Consider the following 25,710-nt stretch of genomic DNA (forward strand, 5'->3'; position numbering starts at 1 on the left):
ATACAGTAAACGGCTATAATCTACAGGATGTCATGGAGCAAGACCTGCATACTTTAGAAAGTTGGTCCTTGATCTGGCAGCTGGGCTTCAACGCCAAGAAATGTAAGGTCATGCATCTCGGTAACGGAAATCCTTGCAGAACTTACACCCTGAATGGAGAAACTTTAACCAGGACTACGGCAGAACAAGACTTAGGAGTAATCATCAGTGCTGACATGAAAGCAGCCACTCAAGTGGAGAAGGCTTCATCTAAAGCACGGCAGATGATAGGTTGTATCAAGAGAAGCTTCGTCAACAGGAAACCTGAAGTCATGATGCCATTGTACAGAGCCATGGTGAGACCTCATCTGGAATACTGTGTGCAATTCTGGAGGCCACATTACCGTAAGGATGTGCTCAGAATTGAATCGGTTCAGCGAATGGCCACCAGGATGGTCTCGGGGCTAAAGGGTCTCCCGTACGAAGAAAGACTGAGCAAATTGCAGCTCTACACTCTCAAAGAGCGTAGGGAGAGGGGAGACATGATTGAGACATTTAAGTACATCACGGGACGGGTCGAGGTGGAAGATGATATCTTTCTTCTCAAGGGACCCTCGACCACAAGAGGACATCCGCTCAAACTCAGGAGAGGGAAGTTTTGTGGAGACGCCAGGAAGTACTTCTTCACGGAGAGAGTGATTGAGCATTGGAACAAGCTTCCAGTGCAGGTGGTCGAGGCACGCAGCATCCCAGACTTCAAGAACAAATGGGATACCTATGTGGGATCCCTACGAGGTCATGCCAAGGGATAGGGTCACTAGGACTTGAATGAGCGGGTCAGTAGAGTGACAGTATAATTACAATTATACTTTAGGGGGTCAGTAGACTTAAGAGGGTGGGCAAATAGTGTGGGCAGACTTGATGGGCTATAGCCCTTATCTGCCGTCATCTTTCTATGTTTCTATGTTTCTAGGATAGAGTAGAGGTCTTCGGATTTGGCCAGGAGCAGGTCATTGGAGGCTCTAGTAGTTTCCATAGAATGAGTAGGGCAAAAACCCAATTGAAGTGGGTCAAGGATAGCTTGAGATGATAGAAAGTCAAGACAATGGCGGTGAACAGCATGTTCAAGTATCTTGGATAAGAAGGGGAGGAGGGAGATGGAGTGATAATTGGATGGACAGGTAAGGTCCAGCAAGTATTTTTTGAGGTGTGGTGTAGCTGTGGAATGTTTGAAGACATCAGGTACAGGCACAGTGGAAAGCGATAGGTTGAGGATATGGCAGATAGAGGGGATGACAGTGAGAGAGATGGTGTCCAGTAGATGGATAGAAATGGGATCAGAGGAACAGGTAGTAAGTTTGGAGAAGGAAAGAAAATGTGCAGTTTCCTCTTCAGTGATTTCAGAGAAAGAAGAAAAGGTGGCAGGGCTCAACAGAGGGTCATCAGAGCGGACCGGAGGAGAGATGAGACTATTTGGTTGAGAACTCAAGGTTAATCTTGTGAACCTTGTTGTGGAAGTACTCAGTCATAGTCTGGGAAAAAGGGAAAGAGTCAGAAACGAGGGTAATTTGTGTAGAGAGTTGAGTATGGCAAAGAGATGGCAAGGGTTGGATCCAAGAGAATCAGTCAAGTGGGTGTAGTAGTCTGGTTTCACAAACAAAAGGGTAGATTGGAAAAAGGTGAGCAGTAATTTGAAGTGCAGAAAGTCAGCATGAGTGCAAGATTTCAGCCAGTGATGTTCTACAGAAGAACATAGGTACTGAATCAGTAGAAGTCAGCAAGGGCAAACAGGCCTGGGGTTTGGCACACTGTACAGAATGTGACATGGGAGGAGTGAGGGTACCAAGAGCAGAGGCGATAATAGTATTATAGAAAGTGACAAACTTACATAGAGTAGTGTTTGAGATGGGGAGGGGGGAGACAGTGGTGGAAAGAGTGCATGAGTCAATAGGCTGAATATTCCTGAAAGTATTGGTGAGGATCAGTCATGTGTGTGTGTGTGGGGGGGAAGGAATGAGGTAGAGAAGTTGGCAATTGAGCAGTTGAGAACAGGACAAGATCAAGGCAGTGGCCATTCTTGTACATAGGGGTGGTGGAGCACAGCTGAAGACTGAATGAGAATATTAGAGCAAGAAACTTTGAGATGTAGGAGTCAGAGGTGTTATCAGAATCAATGTTACAATCACCAAGGATGAGGGAAGGAGACGAAGGTTTGAGAAAGATAGAGAGCCAGGAGTCAAGGTCAGTGAGAAAGGAAGATAGGGATTTCTCAGGGGGTTGATAAATGACTGCTATTCGGAGAGGTGGGGGAGCGTATAGACAGATAGGATGGACTTCGATGGAGAAGAAGTGAGACTGAAGTAGAAGAGGTTGAAATCTACAGGAGTGTGAGAGTACCGTAATAGCCCAACCCCTCTTCTGCAACCAACTGAGCAAGGTGTATGGGAGAAGCAGTAACCTCCATGACATAGGACAGCGACTGAAGCAGAATCTTCAGGGCAGAGCCAGGTTTCAGTTAATGCAAGCAGGTGGAAAGAATGAGAAATAAAGTGGTTGTGGATATAAGTGAGCTTGTTGAAGATAGAGTGGGCATTCCATAGGGCACATGAGAAAGGTAGAGAAGAAGGGGAGAGGAGATCCGTACAAAACTCCAAATGAGTGCCAATTAACACCAACTATTGATTGATAATGGCTATTGATTGATAAGTAATTAGTTTGTGCATGGATCTAGGAGGATCCACATCCAAATTTGCAAACCCAACTTTGGGTGACCTTTATTGAATCTGGGGATATATGCTTACCATCTTTTAGTTCTTGTCTTGACAGCTTTAATGAAGAATTTGGCAATCCCAGTAATATTAAATCAGAGAAGATGTAAAGATTTAGCTCTATGTATGAGAGGCTGTTGTTAAAAAGGATATTTCCCCTAGAATTATATCTGATGAATTCTAGACTAATAAAGCAGATGCTGAGCTTTCAGTTATTTTAGTGGATGACTGTTCAGTGCAGAATAAGTTATGAGTTTGTTAATGATCATAAAGCTGACATCCTGTGTATCACAAAATTCTAGTTAACAGAGTCTGACATATGAGTTTTAACTAATTTGTGTTGTCCACAAAGCTATTCATGGGAAATTGTTTATCATTCAGGAAGGAGGGGTGTCCTACTGATTTTTTAGAAATTATTTGCAGTTATCCAGAAGTCATTTATGCCATTTTGAATGTTTTGAAGTTGTAATGGTTGGCCATGACTTCAATATTTGTGCTATCTATTGTCCTCCTGTTCTCTTGACAAATTATCCTTCTGTGGTCCTTGAATTGTTGATGACATCTACTTTTGATTTATGCTCTACTATCATCCTGGGTGATTTTAATTTACACCTTGACATAAATCTCTCTACCACAAGCTTTTATTGATTTTCTCACCCTAATGTCTGCTTCAGGCTTGCAACAAATCATTCATGATGCTACTCAGATCACGAATCACATGTTAGACCTAGGTTTCCTGTCACCTGATAATAAAGTGTTACATACTCAGGCCAGTTCCTTGGCCTGCATATCATCTCAAGTGCCAACTAATGGTGGCTGGAAACAAACAATTTAGGGATGAAGGAACTTTGGCTGTCATATCAGGATGATGCAGTTTGCATTAATGTTCTTAGTTGTGTTGAACTTTGGCAGCCTTTGTTAAAATCTTTAGATATCATTGCTCTTCTACATATACTTGTAAGCCTGGTCTCACTTGCAATGTCTTTGGGCACCAGCTAGCTCATGAGGTCAGGTACCCAGACCAGGATCTACAAAACAAAAGTCTGTTTTTTGAGCTGGGCACAGGCTGGGGATAGACTTATTCCAGTAGGCTGAAAAATAAATCTTTCTGGTTTCAATTCATTTCAAACAAACCAAGTAGAACCATTGTTCTGTGGGAACCAAAACAATCTAATAAAAGTAAGTTAAAAGGAGAAAGTTAACTCACTAAATTATCCAAACCACTACCCCTAAAGGAGTATCTGAAAGGGGTATGCATGACGTGGTACAGTCTATCAATAAAATCCAGAACAGGCAATATGGTTCAGTCTGTTAGTCGAACCCGTCGGCAGGACCCAACAGGTCATGTTTCAGCAAACCTATGCCTTTTTCAGGGTCCTTAAGAAAATACATGAATAAACAAAGAAATTCAATAGAATTTTAAAAATATGAAAAAGATGAAGGAAAATAATGATTAAAATAGGTATTTTCAGGTGGTGATGGTAACGAAAATAATGTAACGTGAGTTAAAAGTTAAAATGTGGTGGAATGACAAAATGAAAGGTGTAATGATGGATATGAATGAGGAAATGAATGAAAAAGATATCCATATAAAACCTCATCTGTACACCAATGTTACACTCTACTGCTTGGCAAATTCACTCGGACTCTTACCCCACAGACTATCAGCACTTCCAGGAGACTCTCTCAGTACATGGGCTCTGGCGGGAGATCAGGATAACCAAAAGCACGGTTCTCTCTCAGCACATTCCTATTCTTACCCTTATCACCCCTCCTTCTTAGGTCACAGTCCTCCAACTCCACCCATTTAAAGATTCTCTACACACACACGCAGTTCAGTGACTCCCAGAAGAATCTGCTGCCTCCTGCTCTGTAGCAGAGGCATTCTTCTGGAGGATCATATACCGTTGCCCCTAGAAAAAGACATTAAGCTTCCTGGTAGTGAAAAAGAAGTCATGCATTAGAGCAGAAGCTTAGCCAGCCCTCTAATTTGAAGAGGGCCCGGGGTGGACTGGGGTTGCATAATATTCTTCCTCTCCCCCTCCCCTGCATCCATTAAACATATCTTTACTGGCAGGGATGCTGAAGTCCCACTAGCCACAGAAATGCAGTGCCCAAGCCACTCCTTGCCTCCTTGCACTGCTTTAATTGCAGAAGTTGGTGGCATGCCTCCAACCGCCAACTCCAGGACTCCCCAAGCATGCACAGTTCTTGTGCAAACTGAGCATGTCATTTGCAGCAGCCAGGAGAGATGTTGTGGACCTCTACAGTACATTACAGACGCAATGCAAGAAAGTGGGGAGTGGCTCGGGCACTGCATTTCTTTGGCTGGCGGGGCTTAAACATCCCTGACAGCCATTTAAGGGGGTACTGCAGGTTTGGAGGGGGGTTGAGCCCAAAATGAGGGGTGGGGGAGGTCCTGGCCCTCAAGGCCATGTCACTGCATTGGTGCAAAACTTGTACAATTGCAGACTGTTCTTGAGGATTACAAAAAAACAAAACAAAAAACCCCCAGTACAGGCACATAAAGCTGCCTTGATTTGATTCATATTCAAATGGGCTAACATGACAATTACAATTTTCTATTGCAAAATATTTGATTTAAAATGAATCATGTCTCTTTAATGACTGTGTTATTATTGGTGATAACTGCATTTTTTTGTGACAAAGTCAAGGATTTCAATAAGTGGTTTAAGGATATGCCTATTCCTGACAGTCTTTTACAATATTTTGAGAGTTTTGAGCAGAAAGATGTGACATTCATGCTAGTTCAATGACTTGAGAAAATACGATTCGACAATCAAGCTCTAGGTGATATATTAAGTTAGTTAGTCTAAGTAAAAAGGTATCTTTTGTTTTATCTCATTTTTTAAGTAGATTATCTTAAAAGTGTTGTATTATTTATATTTTATATTTTATGCTTTGAGCTATTTGTTAGGCATGTAATCAAATTATATAAAATATTCAATAATTTACATATGTAAATATGCAACCCATCGACACTTTGCCTATATGTTCACCCATCTTCAAATTACACACCTCAGAGGCACTTAGGCACCATTTTACAGCATAGTGTGTAGCTGGAATATTGAAATTACATGTGTATGTGCAACATACATGACAATTTCTTGGTCATTTACCTATGTCTTTGGCACCTAAATGTTAGTACCCCTCTTATAGAATTTTATCCTTTATTCTATAACTTAGAGCCTCCAGTGAGGTGCATCGATGTTGTATGCTATGCGCCAATTATGTAACAGTATCTGTGTGCCAAGTTACCATTATAAAATACTAGCGGCAACCCAAATTGGTACAACCATTTATGCCAGGTCAATGGTAGGTGTAAGTGGGTACTCCTGAGTGTACCATGCAAAGTATTCTATAGGTTTTGTGTGTATGTTGGAGACATACCCATTAGAGGCTGACCAAAACCATTTTTTTTCCTGTTTCAGCTGAAACCAAACCTGTGAGTGAATTTTGTCCTTGGTTTTGGCCAAGAAGGAAACAGTAAACAATACCACACTGCATCCTCTCTCTCTCTCCTGAACAGGAGCAACTCACCTCTCAGACTCGACTAGCTCACCTCTGAGGCCCCCCTCCAAACATAAAAAGGTAAGGCCCTCCCACTACAAAGGCAAGTTGAGGCTCTCCCCCACTGCCTGTAGGGTTGGTTCCCCCCACCCTGCCCTTGGGCCTAATATACACAGTACTGTACATTACACATGTAAGAGACAATCCCTGCCTACCTTAAAAGCATTCATGGTGCAGTGGGGGTAAGAGTGATCTGTACTCACCCTGCTCCTGCTGACTCTTTTGTCAATATGGCTGCTGAGACTTCAGGTAACAGTACAAAATACAAATAGCAAAAGTACAATATATTACATTACATTACTGATTTCTATTCCGCCTCAACTTTGCAGTTCTGGGTGGATTACAAAAGATATACCGTATTTTCACGCATATAACGCGCGCGTTATACGCGTTTTTACCTACCGCGCATACCCCTCGCGCGTTATATGCGTGAGCGCGGTATACAAAAGTTTTAAAACATAGTTCCCACCCCGCCCGACGCCCGATTCACCCCCCCAGCAGGACCACTCGCACCCCCACCCCGAACGACCGCTCGCACGCGCTCCCACCCGCACCCGCATCCACGATCGGAGCAAGAGGGAGCCCAAGCCCTCTTGCCCGGCCGACTCCCCGACGTCCGATACATCCCCCCCCGGCAGGACCACTCGCACCCCCACCCCGAAGGACCGCCGACTTCCCGACAATATCGGGCCAGAAGGGAGCCCAAACCCTCCTGGCCACGGCGACCCCCTAACCCCACCCCGCACTACATTACGGGCAGGAGGGATCCCAGGCCCTCCTGCCCTCGACGCAAACCCCCCTTCCCCCCCAACGACCGTCCCCCCCAAGAACCTCCGACCGCCCCCCAGCCGACCCGCGATCCCCCTGGTGACCCCACGACCCCCCCACCCCCCTTCCCCGTACCTTTGGTAGTTGGCCGGACAGACGGGAGCCAAACCCGCCTGTCCGGCAGGCAGCCAACGAAGGAATGAGGCCGGATTGGCCCATCCATCCTAAAGCTCCGCCTACTGGTGGGGCCTAAGGCGCGTGGGCCAATCAGAATAGGCCCTGGAGCCTTAGGTCCCACCTGGGGGCGCGGCCTGAGGCACATGGGCCCAACCCGACCATGTGCCTCAGGCCGCGCCCCCAGGTGGGACCTAAGGCTCCAGGGCCTATTCTGATTGGCCCACGCGCCTTAGGCCCCACCAGTAGGCGGAGCTTTAGGATGGATGGGCCAATCCGGCCTCATTCCTTCGTTGGCTGCCTGCCGGACAGGCGGGTTTGGCTCCCGTCTGTCCGGCCAACTACCAAAGGTACGGGGAAGGGGGGTGGGGGGGTCGTGGGGGTCGCCAGGGGGGTCGCGGGTCGGCTGGGGGGGCGGTCGGAGGTTCTTGGGGGGGGGCGGTCGTTGGGGGGGAGGGGGGTTTGCGTCGAGGGCAGGAGGGCCTGGGATCCCTCCTGCCCGTAATGTAGTGCGGGGTGGGGTTAGGGGGTCGCCGTGGCCAGGAGGGTTTGGGCTCCCTTCTGGCCCAACTACCAAAGGTACGGGGAAGGGGGGTGGGGGGGTCGTGGGGGTCGCCAGGGTGGTCGCGGGTCGGCTGGGGGGGCGGTCGTTGGGGGGAGGGGGGTTTGCGTCGAGGGCAGGAGGGCCTGGGATCCCTCCTGCCCGTAATGTAGTGCGGGGTGGGGTTAGGGGGTCGCCGTGGCCAGGAGGATTTGGGCTCCCTCCTGGCCCGATATTGTTGGGGAATCGGCGGTCCTTCGGGGGGAGGGATGTATCGGACGTCGGGGGGGGGCATCAGGCTTTCAGGATGGGGACAGACCTTCAAGGGGGGACAGTGCACGGAAGTCAGGGGGGGTGAACGGAGAGTCGGGACAGCGCACGGAAAGTCAGGGCGGGCGAAAGGAGCGTCGGGCAGCATGCGCGGTATACCCGTGAGCGCGGTATACCAAAGTTTTTGTACATATCATCGTGATTTCTGCGCGCTATACCCGTGTGCGCGTTTTATACGGGTGCGCGTTATTTGCGTGAAAATACGGTATATATATATATAATCCCGAGTGGTATAGACTACAATATCAAATATAGGTAACAAATTCCACTCAATAGGAGAAGTGCACTAAACAGGAAAAAGCCTCAGAGATGGAGCCTACGCACAGGATTACAAAAGAGACATCTGAACATTTCCAGGATGATTACAAAGAGACTTCTGGACTTTTCCAGAAGAGTTACAAGAAGAAGAACATTTCCAGAGGAGTTACAAGAAGAATGGTGTAGTATAGTTTAGGGAATGGGATATGGCAAGGAGGATTGGGCTATTCCAGTGGATATACAATTCGGGATGCTGTACAGATAGGATATAGGATATGCAGTTAGGGAAGCAGTTGACAAGCTTGGGCTTTGAGAGGAAGGGTAACTGGTGAAGAAGGGAGGATGGGGAAGTCACACTGAGGGGAATCCAGGTTGGAGTTATGACATCTGTATAAATTTTTTGAATAGATGGGTTTTGATTTCTTTGCGAAAAGATTTGAAATCGCTTGTTGTCATCAGCAGGTTGGAGATGGCATGGTCCAATTTCGCTGCTTGCGTCGATTTACCTTTTGTAAAGCCATTAGATTCAAGGAAGTACACTATCCTTTCTTTCAGCAACATTTCTATTATTTTTCCAATAACTGAAGTGAGGCTCACCGGCCTGTAGTTTCCTGCTTCATCCCTGTGACCACTTTTGTGAATAGGAACCACATCCGCTCTCCTCCAATCCCCAGGAACCACTCCCGTCTCCAGATATTTGTTAAACAAGTCTTTAATAGGACTTGCCAGAACCCCTCTGAGCTCCCTTAGTATCCTAGGATGGATCCCGTCTGGTACCATCGCTTTGTCCACCTTCAGTTTTTCAAGTTGCTCATAAACACTCTCCTCCATGAATGGCGCAGAATCTACTCCATTTTCTCGTGTAACTTTGCAATCAATCTCGGTCCTTCTCCAGGATTTTCTACTGTGATATGTTACCTGTACAGATAATAGTGCAATGTATGTAATATCTACTGTTCTTATTTGTTTGGCACTGTTTTTAGATTAAAAATCAATAAAGATTTAAATAAAAAAAGAAGTATTTGTTTAGCACATTTGCTTTTTCCTCATCACTCTCCACATATCGGTTCCCAGCATCTTTTAGTTTACCAATTCCATTTTTCATCTTCCTCCTTTCACTAATATATCTGAAAAAATCTTGGTCTCCCTTTTTTACATTTTTAGCCATTTAGCCATTTATATGCATGGATCTGAAAATGGGGCATAATCATGGGAGGGACATGGGCAGATTGGGGGGGGGGTTCCTGGAATTTACACACAGTTTTATACAATAAGGAACATCCACATATAATTTAGGCACAAGAATTTGCACTGGGTTTTTCTTGATGTAAATCCTCACACCTAAAATTGAACGCAGATCCCGGCACTAGGCACTATTCTATAAATGGCATCAAACTTTGAGCGCCTTTTATAGAATACAGCTTAGTGCCACATTTTATGGGCACAGATTTTTCGGTATTATCCAAAACAGGAAGTAAATTGTGTGTCACAAAAATGTAAGGGCAAACGGAAGAACACCTAGCCTCAGAAGTACAGCAAAACAGCAAAAGAAAGGGAAGGGGAGGTGTCCTTTCAGCCAAATAAGTCTTTTTTCTAAACTTACACCTACCCTTGCCTTTCTTTTGTTGTTTCAACAAAATGTAACAAACTTATAAAATGAACACCATAAACTGGCCACTAATAAGTGTCTTTGCAAAACTTTGTTTTTGACGCAAGGGGTATTTGAGCTCTCTTTTCCTCATTATATTAATCATAGAAACATAGAAAATGATGGCAGAAAAGGGACTCGGCCCATCAAGTCTGCCCACTCTAATGACCCACCCCCAACGAGATCCCACATGCCTATCCCATTTTTTCTTAAAATCTGGCACGCTGCTGGCCTCAATCACCTGCAGTAGAAGTTCATTCCAATGATCAACCACCCTTTCGGTGAAAAAATACTTCCTGATGTCACCATGAAATTTCCCGCCCCTGATTTTCAGCGGATGCCCTCTTGTGGCCGTGGGACCTTTAAGAAAGAAGATATCATCTTCCACCTTGATACGGCCCGTGATATATTTAGACATCTCAATCATGTCTCCTCTCTCTCTACGTTCCTCGAGTGAGTATAACTGTAATTTACTCAGCCTTTCCTCATATGGGAGATCCTTGAGTCCCGAGACCATCATGGTGGCCATTCGTTGAACCGACTCAACTCTCAGCACATCTTTTTGGTAATGTGGCCTCCAGAATTGTACACAATGTTCCAGATGAGGTCTCACCATGAATCTGTACAACAGCATTATGACTTCGGGCTTCCGGCTGACGAAACTTCTGCGGATACAATCCATCAATCATTTGTCTAGCCTTGGATGAAGCCTTCTCCCCTTGATTGGCAGCAGTGGCATACCTAGGATATGTGGCACCCGGGGCCCATCATTTTTTGACACCCCCCCCCCCCCATGTAAAAAACTATTTTTTGTAATAACCAAGAAACGGAATAAATGGTCAGAATAGAAACAGGCAGTGAAAATTTTCTTTTATTGAACCTCATATATGTAACCATTATTCCAAACATAACATAACATAAATTATATCTGAATTGTCATGACATCAGAAGTACATATGGAGTAGTTGCAGATGATGCTTGGGACAGTTCTGATTGTGTTAGTTCGGTTTTATGTGTTTTTTGAATAGAAGGGTTTTTATTTCTTTTTTGAAGGTTTTGTAGTCTGTGGTCGAGGTCAATAGGTTGTAGAGTTGGGGGGTCGAGTGTTGCAGCTCGAATGGCTAGGAGGTTGTCGAACAGTTTTTTTCTTTTGACGTTTTTGGTTGGAGGGTGTGTGAATGGTGCGCGAGTTCTCCTATGTCTGGTTGAGGTGAATTGAATTATTTAGCTGAAGAAATTAGTTACCTCCCACCCATTCCACACACATTAATTCTCTTCCATTTTTGTTCCCATTATAAAAATACTGATAAGTTCCCAGAAAAAAATACATTAAAATAAGAAGTGAAAACAAAGGCCCTTACAGATGAGAACATAGCATAAGGACAGCCTAACTGGGTCAGACCAATGGTCCATCATGCCCAGTAACCCATTCTCATGGTAACCAATCCAGGTCACTAGTACCTGGTCAAAACCCAAAGAGTAGCAACATTCCATGCTACCGATCCAGGGCAAGCAGACACTTCCCCATGTCTTAATAACAAACTTTGGACTTTTCCTCCAGGAATTTGTCCAAACCTTTCTTAAAACCAGCAACGCTATCTGCTTTTACCATAACTTCTGGCCACTTCATTTTTAAGCTTAGATCTTTCCTTCCAAACAGAGACCTTGCTAGATATCAAATACAGAAAGGACAAGGTAACTTCACAAGGACTTAGCTGTGCAGGAAATGTGAATCTCCTCATACACCTACCATATAGTGCAAAAATATGCAAAGGTCTGTTTTTTTCTTTCGATCACTACATAGCCTAATGCCACATAAGCAGCGCTGTTACAAACATATTCTGAAGGTCAATGCTAAGGTTAACAAAGTTTCCTTCCTTGGACCACAAGGAGATACTGACAAACCACTGGAAGAGATCCCAAAACAACTACCCAGGCACAACACCCAAAGACCCACTCAGTGTGTGAACCAGTTGAGTGGAGTGGACTAACTGGGGGGGTGGAAATGGGCCTGGAGTTTGCTCAGCAGAATTTCCCAGACCACCTCTTCCTCTCAACACATTGACACGCTGCTGCCACCACCACCACCATAAGGAACACTTCACCGGGTAGGCCAGCAATGCTTATAAACTTTATAAAACACATTATTATATTTTCTTATAAAGCACATATTTTAACTGAACTCTCTGACATCCTCAGCCTTGCCATTCACAAAAATAGAAAGAAGAAAAGTTCCCGTTTCCTGCTGTCTCATGTCCCCGGCCTATACAATATTTTTCTTCTGCAGACCTTTCAAAAGTCTGACCAAATTCTCGTTTCACTTGCATTATAAAGTACTGAGGATGCCATCTCTCCACAATCCCAGGTCCTAAAGTCTAAGACAGTAGCACAAACTAGTGCTGCCCGATTCAGAAAAAAAAAATTAAAAATTTCGATTCCATTCAGCCTATTGAATTGGTTTTTCGATTCAATTTTCCTGCCCAATTGGGTGTTTGTTTTTTTTCAAACATCCTGGTGGTTTATTTTATAGCTTTTTCACCCCTTTAGCTTCTCATAACCACACTGGTGCTGTGGTGTAAATAAAATAAAGAAACAAAAAGGACTTTTCCTCTCTGTTAAATCCTAGCTCACGTTTGTGGTCTAACACCAGCTCTGGCAGGATACACATTTCAAATCTGACATATTGTAATCACAAAACAGAAAATAAAATTAGTTTTTCTACCTTTTGTTGTCTGGTTATTTTTCCAAATCTTGTTAGTCCAAGGCTCTGGTTGTCTTCTGGTAACTTGCTTGCCAGGGTCTCCTTTCTTCTTTCTCCGTGCTAACCATCCATCTGCCATCTCTGTCCTCCCCTTCCGTTTCCCTTCCCTCCCCCAGATGTCTGGCATCTTTCCTTTTTTCGTCTCCCTCCACAGATCCACCTTTTCTTAACTACCCTTTCATCCAGCATCTCTCCCTCCTTCCCCACCACCCCAGGGTCCACCATCTCTCCCTTTCTTTTCCCAACTACCCTCCTATCCAGTATCTCTATCCCCCTCTCCACACCATCCCTTGTGTCCAACTTCTCTCCCTTTCTGTTCCTTCCCTCCCTAAAAACCATGGTCCATCATCTCTCTCCCTCTCCTCTATTTTCAGACCCATTATTTCTTCCCACCCAAAGTCCAGCATTTGCGCGTCTCTTTGAACCCCCCCTTCCCTCCGTGTACTTCTACACCAGGGTCCCCCTCCCTGAAGGCCTGTCCCCCCCTTAAAGATCTGCATCCCACCCCTGAAGGCCTGTACCCCCCGAAGGCCTGTCCCCCCCTTGAAGGCCTGCCTGTCCGTCCCCCTTGATGGCCTGCCTGCCTGCCTGTCCCCCCCTTGAAGGCCTGCCTGCCTGTCCCCCCCCTTGAAGGCCGGCCTGCCTGCCTGTCCCCCCCCCCTTGAAGACCTGCCTGCCTGACCCCTTGGCCGGCCTGCCTGTCCCCCCCTTTAAGGCCTGCCTGCCTGCCTGTCCCACTGGCCGGCCTGCCTGTCCCCCCCCTTGAAGGCCGGCCTGCCTGTCCCCCTGGCCTGGCCTGCCTGCCTGCCTGCCCGTTCCCCCCTCTGAAGGGCTGCCTGCCCGCCCGACCCCGAAGGACCGCTCGCCCCCCTGACCTCCCCACACCACCTACGGTATTGAAGCAGCCCGCAGCAGGATCGCGATGCCAGGGATCCCTGCGCTGCTTCGGCGCTGCTTCCTCCGCCGCAGTCCCGCCCCCTCCTCTGATGTCAGAGGAGGGGAGGGACCGCGGCGGAGGAAGAAGCCGAAGCAGCGCAGGGATCGCTGGCATCGCGATCCCGCTGCGGGCTGCTTCTCCACCTCAAACGGTTGGGGGAGCCTGGGGGAAAATTCGAACGTCGGGGGGGCGGAACTGGACCCCAAGGCTGGGAGCACCCCCTCAGGGCTTGCACCCGGGGTGGATCTCCCCCCCCCACCGCCTCCCTATTGGTACGTCACTGATTGGCAGTTTTCATATCTTCACTAATGATCACTCCTAAATCTCGTTCTGCTGTAGTCCTAGCTAAGGTCTCACCATTTAGAGTGTAAGCTCTGCACGGATTTCTGCTGCCAAGGTGCATGACCTTACATTTTTTAGCATTAAAGCTTAGCTGCCAAGACGAGGACCAATGTTCCAGTAAGAGTAGGTCCCGCGTCATACTGTCGGGCAAAGTGCTTTTACCTACTATGTTGCATAGTTTGGCGTCATCAGCGAATAATGTTATTTTACCTTGAAGCCCCTGAGTCAGGTCTCCTATGAATATGTTAAAGAGGATTGGGCCCAAGACCTAGCCCTGAGGCACTCCACTGGTCACCCTCGATGTTTCGGAGAGGGTACTGTTAACCACCACCCTCTGGAGTCTACTGCTTAGCCAGTCATTGACCCATGCAGTTAATGTTTCTCCTAATCCCATTGAATTCATCTTGCTCAAAAACCTGCGGTGTGGGATGCTATCAAAAGCTTTACTGAAGTCCAAGTACACGACGTCCAGGGACTACCCCATATCCAGCTTTCTTGTTACCCACTCAAAGAAGCTGATTAGATTGGATTGACAGGACCTTCCCTTTGTAAATCCATGTTGATGGGGATCCCGTAGATTCTCCTCGTTCAGGATCTAATTTATGCTTAATTAGTGTTTCCATGAGTGTACTCGCTATTGATGTGAGACTCACCAGTCTGTAATTTGCAGCCTCCGTCCTGCAACCCTTTTTGTGGAGTGGAATGACGTTAGCTGTCTTCCAATCCAACGGGACTCTTCCTGTACTCAGGGAAAGATTGAAGAGCACGGATAACGGTGAGTCTCACATCAATAGCGAAAATGCAGAATCACCAGACTAGATAAATGAAAAGGTAGCACAGAATAAAATGTAAATTCAGTATTTAAAAAGCAGTCAGTGTGCCTCCTTAAGCAAAGGTGACACATGATTAAATCTGGGAGCTTCTATAATGAGTTTCATGACAGTATTTTGAATAAGTTGAAGACGATGTATAAGAATACCTGCAATACCATTATACCGTACAAGGCACTGCAGTAATCCAAGTGGCTAACCAGTGAGAAAATTGAAGTAGTAAGTATTACTTTATCTAAAAAAGTATGAAGCACTCTAGTACAATGGACAATTACTAAACACAGATGAACTACTCAAATGATTAAGAAGTATCAAAACATAACCCAAGAATTTTAAGAAATAACCAAGGAAGAGCTGTTAGTTAACTATTTCCCCTCCCCCCTCCCCTTTTACAAAGCTCCAGAAGCAGTTTTTAGCGCAGGCCAGTGCGCTGAATGCTCTGCGCTGCTCCCAATGCTCAAAGGAACTCTATGAGTGTCAGGAGCAGCGAAGAATATTCAGCGTGCCAGCCTGCGCTAAAAACCACTTTTCCGGTTTTGCAAAAAGGGGGAATAGTAGAGGCTAAAATTGGTGGTGGCCTGGGATAGGCACTTAGGATCTCTTGGAGAGAGAAAGAGATAATGGTTACTGCGGATGGGCAGCTCTATGACCTCACAATGCAGGTTCACAGAGCCTTAGCCTATAGGAAGGGGAGATGCAAATGTTAAGAGCCTTAGCCAATAGGGAGAGGAAGAGATAATGGTTACTGTGGATGGGCAGACTAGATGGGCCATTTGGCCTTTATCTGCCATCATATTTCTAAGTAGTATGATCCACTTTGCTTTTGATTTAGTGCAGTTTAATTGAAGTCCATTTTTGATAGTAAATTTGCTGCTGCTGAAAAGCAACTATTTAAGTTTGTAAGGTTAAGATCAAGAAAGGCTAATAGCTTAATATCATCATCATAAAAATAACTGCTACACCGGAACACCATTAATACGCTGAGGGCTCCTTTTACTAAGCCACGTTAGGGCTTTAACGCGCGGAATAGCGTGCGCTACATTGCTGCGCGCGCTAGACCTCAATGCCAGCATTGAGCTGGCGTTAATTCTAGAAGCGTAGCACGTGGTAATTTCCTGCGTGCGCTAAAAACGTTAGTGCACCTTAGTAAAAGGAGCCCTGAGGTCAGGAGTCAATGTTATATAACCATGTATAAACAGAGTGCTTCTAATTGGGTCGACAGTAAAATACTGTAGTGTCAAACGCCAACCCCCTCTTTTACAAAGGTGCGCTAAGCTTTGTAGCGCGTGCTAAATATGCGCTAAACACTAACAAATGCATGTCATCTTATGGACGCGTTAGCGGTTAGCGCATGTGTTGATTTAGCACGCCTTTGTAAAAGAGGGCCCAAGTGTAAAAACTTATATTTATGTATTGACAGTATTTCTGCAACAATCTTGTACCAAACAAGGGTCAATCTATTCTATCTATATATATAAAATCGGAGGTATGTATGTGTGTGTGTATGTGCCGCGATCACGCAAAAACGGCTTGATCGATTTGAACGAAACTTGGTATGCAGATCCCTCACTACCTGGGGTGATATGTTCTGGGGGTCTCGCGGCCCACCTGCACACGTGGGCGGAGCTACAAACATAAAATCTTATTTCACCCATTCATGTCAATGGAAAGGATGTAAAAAGCTGCCATTCTCACAGTAATTCCAACTATAACACACTTTCTATGACACTATAACCACTATGGACATCGTTTCTATTCTTCCACAGACACCATACATATAGAGTTTGTATGTTCTAACTGTGTTTGTAACTGTTTCCTTCATGCACCCCAGTTCATAATGTTATTACATTACATGAGTACTCACATATGCTGAACTAGGCACACAGGTTCCATTCTGAATCGGGAAAAAACTGCATGGAGTTTCTTTTCAACCTGAGTTTCCACATATTGAGTTGTTTAAATCAATACTGAAACTTTTGGATGCCACTTATTCCAACAGATCTTCCTTTTCAGTTTAAGAGATTGCAAATTCCAGTGAGACTTGCATTCTCTATCACAATCAACAAATCACAGGGACAGACTATTACATACTGTGGAGTGGATTTAAGATCCCCCTGTTTTTCCCATGGACAACTCTATGTTGCTTGCTCAAGGGTGGGTTCACCCAAGAATTTATATGTTCTTGCTCCTGGAGGTGAAACTAAAAATGTTGTTTATAATCAAGTTTTGTGTTAGTTGTATTGTATTCATTTTGTCAAATATTTCACATTATAATTTGAATATTGTACTTTTTATAAAGCTGTAAAAAAATAATTTCATTCACCACTATAAAGTATCTTTATTTGAATCCATTTACAGTGTTATTGCTATAATTAAATACCCGTGCAACGCCGGAACATCAGCTAGTTCTATATTAAAATCACAGTTATTGGTTATTCTTCTCTTCAATTTGTTAAAAAAAGCAAGTTTCCAAGCTTATTTTGCCTTTGATATGCCTGCATTGGTGAAAACATCTGTGTGGTTTACATTTAGTACAAAGTTCAAATTAAATAAAATTGGAAAATAGAACTACATAATCGACAGTAAGGTAAGAAAAGATTGATTGATTGATTGATTTCGATTTATATCCCGTTCTCCCAGTAGCTCAGAAAGGCCTACAAGCAAACATTCACAGTGGTGTATATTAGAGAATGACACGGTGACAAAATTCGTCACCGTTCCCGTCCCCGCGAGTAACCGCGGGAAATAATCCTATGTCATTTTCTAGTGTCTATTTCAACCTCGGTCCTTCTACACCAGCATTCTTCAAAGCAAAGCTTGTGGGTCAGTGGTTGTGGCCATTCATACTCTGATTCTTATGGGAGCCAAGGATAATGAAGCCATTGTGACATCACTGATGTGATTGGCTCTTAGGCACTGGTGGAATGAGGCATTATGATATCACAATATCTGCTCTGGATACCAGAGACTGTCATTCTGTAGTGTCTATTTCAACCTCAGTCCTTCTACATCAGCATTCTTCAAAGCAAAGCTTGTGGGTCAGTGGTTGTGGCCATTCATACTCGGATTCTTCCCTCTCTCCTTAAAGAATGACATGAAGATGGTTTCCCGCGGTTATCCGCGGGGACGGGAACAGTGATGAATTTTGTCACCGTGTCATTCTCTAGTGTATATTTGGACAGTACAAAGTAGTTTAAGTAAGGGGATTATACAGCAATTTAGGTACAGGTTAAGAATGGACTATACAGAACTATAACTACAGTTAAGAGAGGACTATAAAGATTTAAAACTGATTGTGTTTTATAAAGCTTGAGGTCTGAAGCAAATTGGCCATTGCTTATTTTTTTTGAAGTCAGATGTCTTTAGCTGTTTTAGGTCTGCGATATGCTTTTTTTTTTTTTTCTTGCAAAGTTTTGTCATTCGGCCACAGTGCATAATTTCTAAAGGTTCTGCCCCACGTTCCTCCGTAAATCTGATGGCTTTATCAAGAACGGCGATTGCGTGAACAGGCAAAATTTTCATAGCCGGGCACGCCATCACCATCATTGTCCTCGTTATCACTGGTGATATTTTCTGGGCTATCATGGATGTGATTGAACAGCCTGTAAAATGTCCTCCTTGATAGAAATTCTGTTTTATTTGTGCAGAGAAGCAGAGCGGCGTGATTTTAATTTTCTCTCAGCCAGCTGTTTTATTGGGCTCATGTTTATATGCCAAAGTTTTATCTGGTAAACAAGGCCATTTCATCACAGCTATACACTTGCTCTTTTCAAGGAAATATGCCGGTGGTACTTTTGTCTGCCAATTGACCTGCTCGATAAAACAACACTTGTGAAATGCCATGGTTTACTGATTTTAAAAAACTATACAGTATTCACACCGAGCGTGTAACAATTCTTTTAATAATTATCATATACCAACTATTAAAGGCCCACATGTATTTTGCAAACCGGAAAGTGAAAATTTCTTTTTAGGGCTCCTTTTACTAAGCTGCGCTAGCTGTTTTAGCGCGCGCTACAATGTCCCACGCACTAGACGCTAATGCCTCCATAGTGCTGGCGTCAGTTTTTCTGCGTAGCGCGGGGGTTAGTGCACGCTAATCTGCAGCGCGCGCTAAAAACGCTACCACAGTTTAGTAAAAAGAGCCCTAACTATTAAAGGCCCACGTGTATTTTGCAAACCAGAAAGTGAAAATTTCTTTTTTTACTTTTTTAATTTTTAGTCTATATATTTATTTTTGTTGGAGAAGAGCCTCAGGTTGTGGAGCAATTTTTACCCACAATGGATTTACCTTTTTGTGAACTGCTATTCGTTAGCTCCTATTTTACATCACCAGCTCTACTGCCAACCTACCACCTAATATAACTTATAACCCACACTGTAGCTCAGTCCAGGGCTCTACAGCGCTCTCAGTGGTTACTTCCAAAATAGCACATTGACGTGTGACCCAAAATGGAGTCACCCTGCAGGACTGGACTTTAAACAGGAACAAAAATCACAAAGCACCACAATCAAAGTTCATGGAAAAATGATTCAACTTTACTCATTCCTTTCATGAAAGTAAGTAGCTCATCATTACAACTTGTAAACTTGTCAGCATTCTCCCACAGCAGCAAAACCAAAATATCAAAAGAAACAAGTGAAAACAGAAAAAAATAAAGTTCTTGGCTTGTTCCCAGCCTTAACTCAATCCTCGCTGCAGGTGAGGATTTAGCTCTCCCTAGAGCTAATACTGACTGCTCCCAAGCAGGCAGTTTCAAAGAAAACACAAACACAGTTCAAGGCATTTGTTCAATAGCTCTAGCGTCCAAAGTTCCATTAAAGCCTCTGGCCAGTTCAGCTCACTGCCAGGATAGGAGAGTGTCAGGTTTTGCAAAAAGAAAGGCCTCAATACAGGCTTTCCAAAATTCCCACCCAGGATGATAGCAAAACCTCTCCCAAACAATATACACTCCCAGCTTACCAAAACAAAAATAGTCCCAAACAGTCCAGAGCAAAAATCACAACTCACTATTTGCTGGTAGAGACCCAGTCTACCTGCATGGCTTCAGAAAAATCAGGAGCGTACTCTGACAGACTTTCCTCACACTCCATGGGCTGTTCTTCTGGAAATAGCAGCTCCTCAGCTTGTCCAGCCTCTAACAGCTCCATGGGAATAGGCCGGTTGCTCCTGCTTGGCCCCGGGGACTCCCTAGGGAGAAAAGGTTTAAACCTTCTCCCTAGCTGACCTCCCTGTCTGTTCTCAACTGCAGGTTTAAATACTTTGGGGCAACGCCCTACTCTAGTTGAGTCAGCAGAGTTGCTGGGACCTCTTGGGCTCCCCCGGTGGTGGCTCGGGGATGAATCACCCAATTCTTCATCAAATAAATCAGGCTCCCTCTGGTGGTCACAGGATAAATTATCAGTCTCAGGATTTACATGCACCTTCCTGATTCCACCTCGGGATTTCATTTTTACTTTTTCCCCTGAACTAACAGGGACCCTGGCAGGCATCGTGTCTGCCTGGTCACAAACTACACTATGGGCTCCTTTTACAAAGGTGCGTTAAGGCCTTAATTCGTGGAATAGCGCGTGCTAAAATGCCATGCACGCTAGCTGCTACCATATTCTCTTGAGCAGGCGGTAGTTTTTCGGCTAGTACGCGCTATAGCACGCGCCTATCCAGTGCGTGCACTAAAAACACTAGCGCACCTTTGTAAAAGGAGCTCTAAAAGTTCATCACTTTCATAACTTCCTACATTTATTCAATGAATTTAATTTATTTTCTTCCATTTGTTAAATTTTTATTTATTTTTTTAAAAAAATTGAAGATCGAAAAGTGAAAACAGTTAAAAAGAACTCTATCGGCGGTAGTATCTTCACGAACTGCTTTGCACGGAAACGGCAGCTTATACTTCTGCTTCAAAGTCTAACCCAGGGGTAGGGAACTCCGGTCCTCGAGAGCCGTATTCCAGCCAGGTTTTCAGGATTTCATGAGTTCTATTTGCATGCACTGCTTTCAATGCATATTCATTGGGGAAATCCTGAAAACCCAAATGGACTATAGCTCTCGAGGACCGGAGTTCCCTACCCCTGGTCTAACCAATTCCATATCAGGCAAAGCATGTAATACTGGAAACTTTACTTATCTTGTATCCTTCAAAAGCCAACAGCTTCTTTTAACACTCGCTGCCGCTTCCAAACGCCATTGCTTGCTGCTGCATCTCAATTGTCCAAAGCAGCCTGCGTTTCGCGGGATTACAATCAATCCCACTGCATCAGGGATTCATAAGCAAAGGATTTTCTTTCTTTTTACTAGCGGTACTCAAAAGGCGTGCCAGTCATTTAGAGGGGGGAGTTAGCAGGACACATTAAAAGGCGTGCTTTTACTGCGCCTTGATTTATCACAGGAGTCACCAACCTCAGTAGAAACAGAGGAAAATGAATCAAAGTGGCATAGTAGGGGGGGAGGGTGGTCTGCTTCGGGCGCAATCTTGGTAGGGACGCCGGCACCCATCCTCTTATCCACCCCTCCCATTCCTTCTCGACCCCCCCCCTGCCAAGCACGTGTACCCCTTCCCTTCCCTCGTGCCTCTTTAATTTTCCCTGCACGAGCAGCATTATGAACTTGCTGTACACATCGGTGTTACCTCTGATGTCACTTCTAGGCCCCGTGTCTAGGAAGTGATGTCAGAGGGATAGCCAACATGAAGTGGGCAACAAGTTCATGTTACTTGCACCTGGAAAATTAAAAAGGTACAGGGGAAGGGGGTCGGAAAGGAGCAAGGGTGGAAAAGGGCAGGGGAGGGGCAGGGGAGTGCCCCTCCCCTGCCCCTCCCCCCCGGGCGCTACTCACCCTCGCTATGCCACTGACCATATAGTCTATCTAGTCTGTCTATCGATACCATCTACTTTCCCTTTCTCTCCCGTAGAGATCCAATGTACTTGTACCAAGCTTTCTTGAATTTAGATACAATTTTCATCTCTACAACCTCCACCGGGAGGCTGTTCCATGCATTCACTACCCTTTCCAGTGCTGCAGGTTGCCAACTCCTGTGGTAAAGGACTAACACTGCTCCAAGGTTTATTAAAATTTGATTACTCACCTGTCGACATGCTAGGCGATTTACAATACAATTAAATTGAGGGGATCAAAATTAAAATAATTAACAAGAACCGAAACACGGAACAAGACCCACTGACAAACAGAAATGCAAGAGGGTATAGGGTGAAGAACAATAGTTTTAGAAAAGGAGACATCTAAGGATAACACAAAAAGGTAGGGCAGGGGTCTCCAAAGTCCCTCCTTGAGGGCCGAATCCAGTCGGGTTTTCAGGATTTCCCCAATGAATATGCATTGAAAGCAGTGCATGCACATAGATCTCATGCATATTCATTGGGGAAATCCTGAAACCCCGACTGGATTCGGCCCTCAAGGAGGGACTTTGGGGACCCCTGAGGTAGGGGATAGTTAGTTGACAGCTGCCTTTTCATAGATTCTAAAAGCAGGTGTAGGGAACTCCGGTCCTCAAGAGCCGTATTCCAGTCGGGTTTACAGAATTTCTCCAATGAATATGCATGAGATCTATTTGCATGCACTGCTTTCAATGCATATTCATTGGGGAAATCCTGAAAACCCGACTGGAATACAGCTCTCGAGGACCGGAGTTCCCTACCCCTGCTAAAAGAATCCTAGATTATGGATTAAATGCATCTCTGTAGAGAAGGGGTAGGGAACTCTGGTCCTCGAGAGCCGTATTCCAATCGGGTTGTCAGGATTTCCCCAATTAATATGCATGAGATCTATTTGCATGCACTGCTTTCAATGCATATTCATTGAGGAAATCCTGAACACCCAACTGGAATATGGCTTTCGAGGACCGTAGTTCCCTACCCCTGCTTTAAATTTGTCAATATTTGATTCTTCCCTTATACTCTTATAGATAGGAGAGCAGGGAGTTCCAGATTTGGGGTGCTGTAACAGCCATGATGTGGTACGTCGCACATGAAAAGTTTTGAGGGAGGGAACAAAAAGTAAATTTTGAGAAGAAGATCTAAGAATTCTGGCTGGAGTTTGTGGAATCAATAGCTTATCAATAAAAGCTGGAAGTCTGGATTTGAGCATTTTAAAGGTGAGAAGTGCGATTTTGAAAAGGATGCGATGTAGAATGGGAAGCCAGTGTGCATTTATTAATAAAGGAGTAACATGATCATATTTTTTTTGCATTGCTAATAATTTTAATAGCGGTGTTTTGAATGAGTTGTAGCCGTCTGATTTCCTTTTGCGTAATTCCGTTAGAGAGAGAGTTGCAATAATCAATTGTAGACTAGCGAGTGAATTAAAATAATTAGCGAAGAGGGCTCAAGGAAGCTAGAAAGAGATCTAATCAGATGGCTTGCACATTCTCACCTCATCATAACCTCACAAAAGTATTATAAAATGCTCTCACGACCACCTCCATCACCACCACCAGCAACACCCTGAATCCGGACAGTATTATCTCTATCCGTCTAAACAACCTATCACTATCTACTACCTGCTATCAATTTCTCCTGGAAAAGTCCAGACTAACAATTGTAACTGGACACACTCTTGATTACATGTACTGCAATGCTACTGGAAATGTCCAGTCCTCTAACTTGTAATCCGCTTAGAACCGCAAGGCACAAGCGGAATAGAAATCACTAATGTAATGTAATGTAATGTAATGTAATGTAATATACCACCCAACCCCAAAATCCCCTACCACTTCACCAAAAACACTCTGCTACATCCCTGCCCTCTGAGTTGTGTCTGAGTTTGTCAGCATGGGAAGAAGAAAAACAACCCAAAAATTGCACTGCTAGTATTTGAAACAAATTTAATAACAATAATAGCTTTATTTATATCCCGTCACACCTTTTCAGTTCAGGACGGTAAACAGTAATGGAGAAATACAAAGTGAATATTGTGGGAACAGGTATCGATACAAGTAAAGGAAGGAGGGAGGAGGCATGGGTGGGGAGAGAGAAGTGGAATGTAAGGGAGGAGTTGTTAGTCTGAGTGAGGGGCTTGGAAGATCAGACAAACTTGTTGAATAAGTGGGTTTTCAGAGCTTTTCTGAGAGATATGGTATGATGGAGAGTTCAAGAGGAGGTCGCTTAGGGTGGTGTTCCAGATGCCTGCTTGGAAGGATAATGTTCTGTCAAGGAAGTCCACAGTCTGTTATTGAGAAAGACACGGGGGGTGGGGGAGGGAGCCACTGCTTGCCCTGTATCGATAACATGGAGTACCTTGGGTTTTGGCCAGGTACTAGTGACCTGGATTGGCCACCATGAGAACGGGCTACTGGGCTTGATGGACCATTGGTCTGATGCAGTAAGGCTGTTCTTATTTTCATGGAACTTTTGCTGAAGGGTTGTAATTCTGGCACTCACTTAGCAGTTCAGCAAATGGGCCCCTCCATAGAGATTTAATCCATTTAACATCATACAAATAAAATACAGTGGGTCTACATCTGCGATATCCAGAGCCCAAATTCTATAATGGGAAATTCATTTTAATTTGGAAAGCTTTGGAAGGAGGAAGCGACCGTAGCACAATATGAAGAGGACTGAATTCAATCATTATGAAAATGACGGCTGCCTGGCAATACAAAGAATAAATCTCGAGCATGGATCAGTTCAGCTCTTTCGTGACAGGTTGTTGATGAAATTGGTATTTCAGCCTTTCGAGCGCACTTTTACTCATTTCCACCAGCTTTTTCAGAGCAGCTCTTTATAAAGAAGGTCAGACTGGAATACTTTCAGCAATAAGAGGGTGTTTGTCCTAGGACAGGGTAAAAGAGAAACAGAAAGGGAAGGAAATTATTGGCATAAGCACTATGGAATATATGAACAAAAATGCAAGAAAATAGGAGAGAAAGAGAGAGGAGGAATAATGCGTAACTGGAAGCAAAAAAATATCAATAGAGAGCAAAAGGAAGGATGCCAGGAACAGCAAGATTGCAATAATAGCTACCTGGTCCCAAACTAAGCTGGTTACCGACTTTAATTTCCTTTCTGATGCAAATAATATGAAGCACAATCAAGATGCTTGTAGCAAGACATGAAAACAGAAATATAATACTATTTATAACACATACCGTGATAGCGGTTATTAGCACATGGAGCTGCTCCCGACACTCATAGAGTTCCTATGAGCATCGGGAGCTGCGCAGAGCATTCAGCGCAGCTCCCTGTGCTAATAACTGCTATCACGGTTTAGTAAAAGGGGGGGGGGATAGATAGGAGGTTATTTTAGAAAGATAATTGTGGTTTCTATGCCAGTAAAGAGTAGAGTTTATATGTGTAAATAGTGCATTTTTCTAGCAAAAAAGGTGCCGGTACTCAAATACCAGGCCAAGTAAAAATCGGGTTAAAACCACGCCGTTCACTAAGGATATTGAATTCAGTTTACATATATGATAAATAATCACTAACTCGAGAGCCCTCTGTTTTATATATATATATATATATATAAAAACAGAGTGCTCGAGAGCCCTCTGTTTTATATATATATATATATATATATATATATATAAAAACAGAGTGCTCTTGAGTTAGCGATTATTTATCATATAAACTGAATTAAATATCCTTAGTGAACGGCGTGGTTTTAACCTGATTTTTTTTTTTTTTTAGTTTAGAGCACCAGAGAAGCTTCGATCCTGAGGAAGTGTAATTGAAATGTGATCATGCTGGGAGAGGCGCTCCTTGCAATGGCCCAAAGCAGATAAGTGGCTTCTGAAAAAAAATAAAAAATATATAAATATATGAAGCATTT

Source organism: Geotrypetes seraphini, chromosome 1, assembly GCF_902459505.1.
Source record: "Geotrypetes seraphini chromosome 1, aGeoSer1.1, whole genome shotgun sequence".
Lineage (NCBI taxonomy): Eukaryota > Metazoa > Chordata > Amphibia > Gymnophiona > Dermophiidae > Geotrypetes > Geotrypetes seraphini.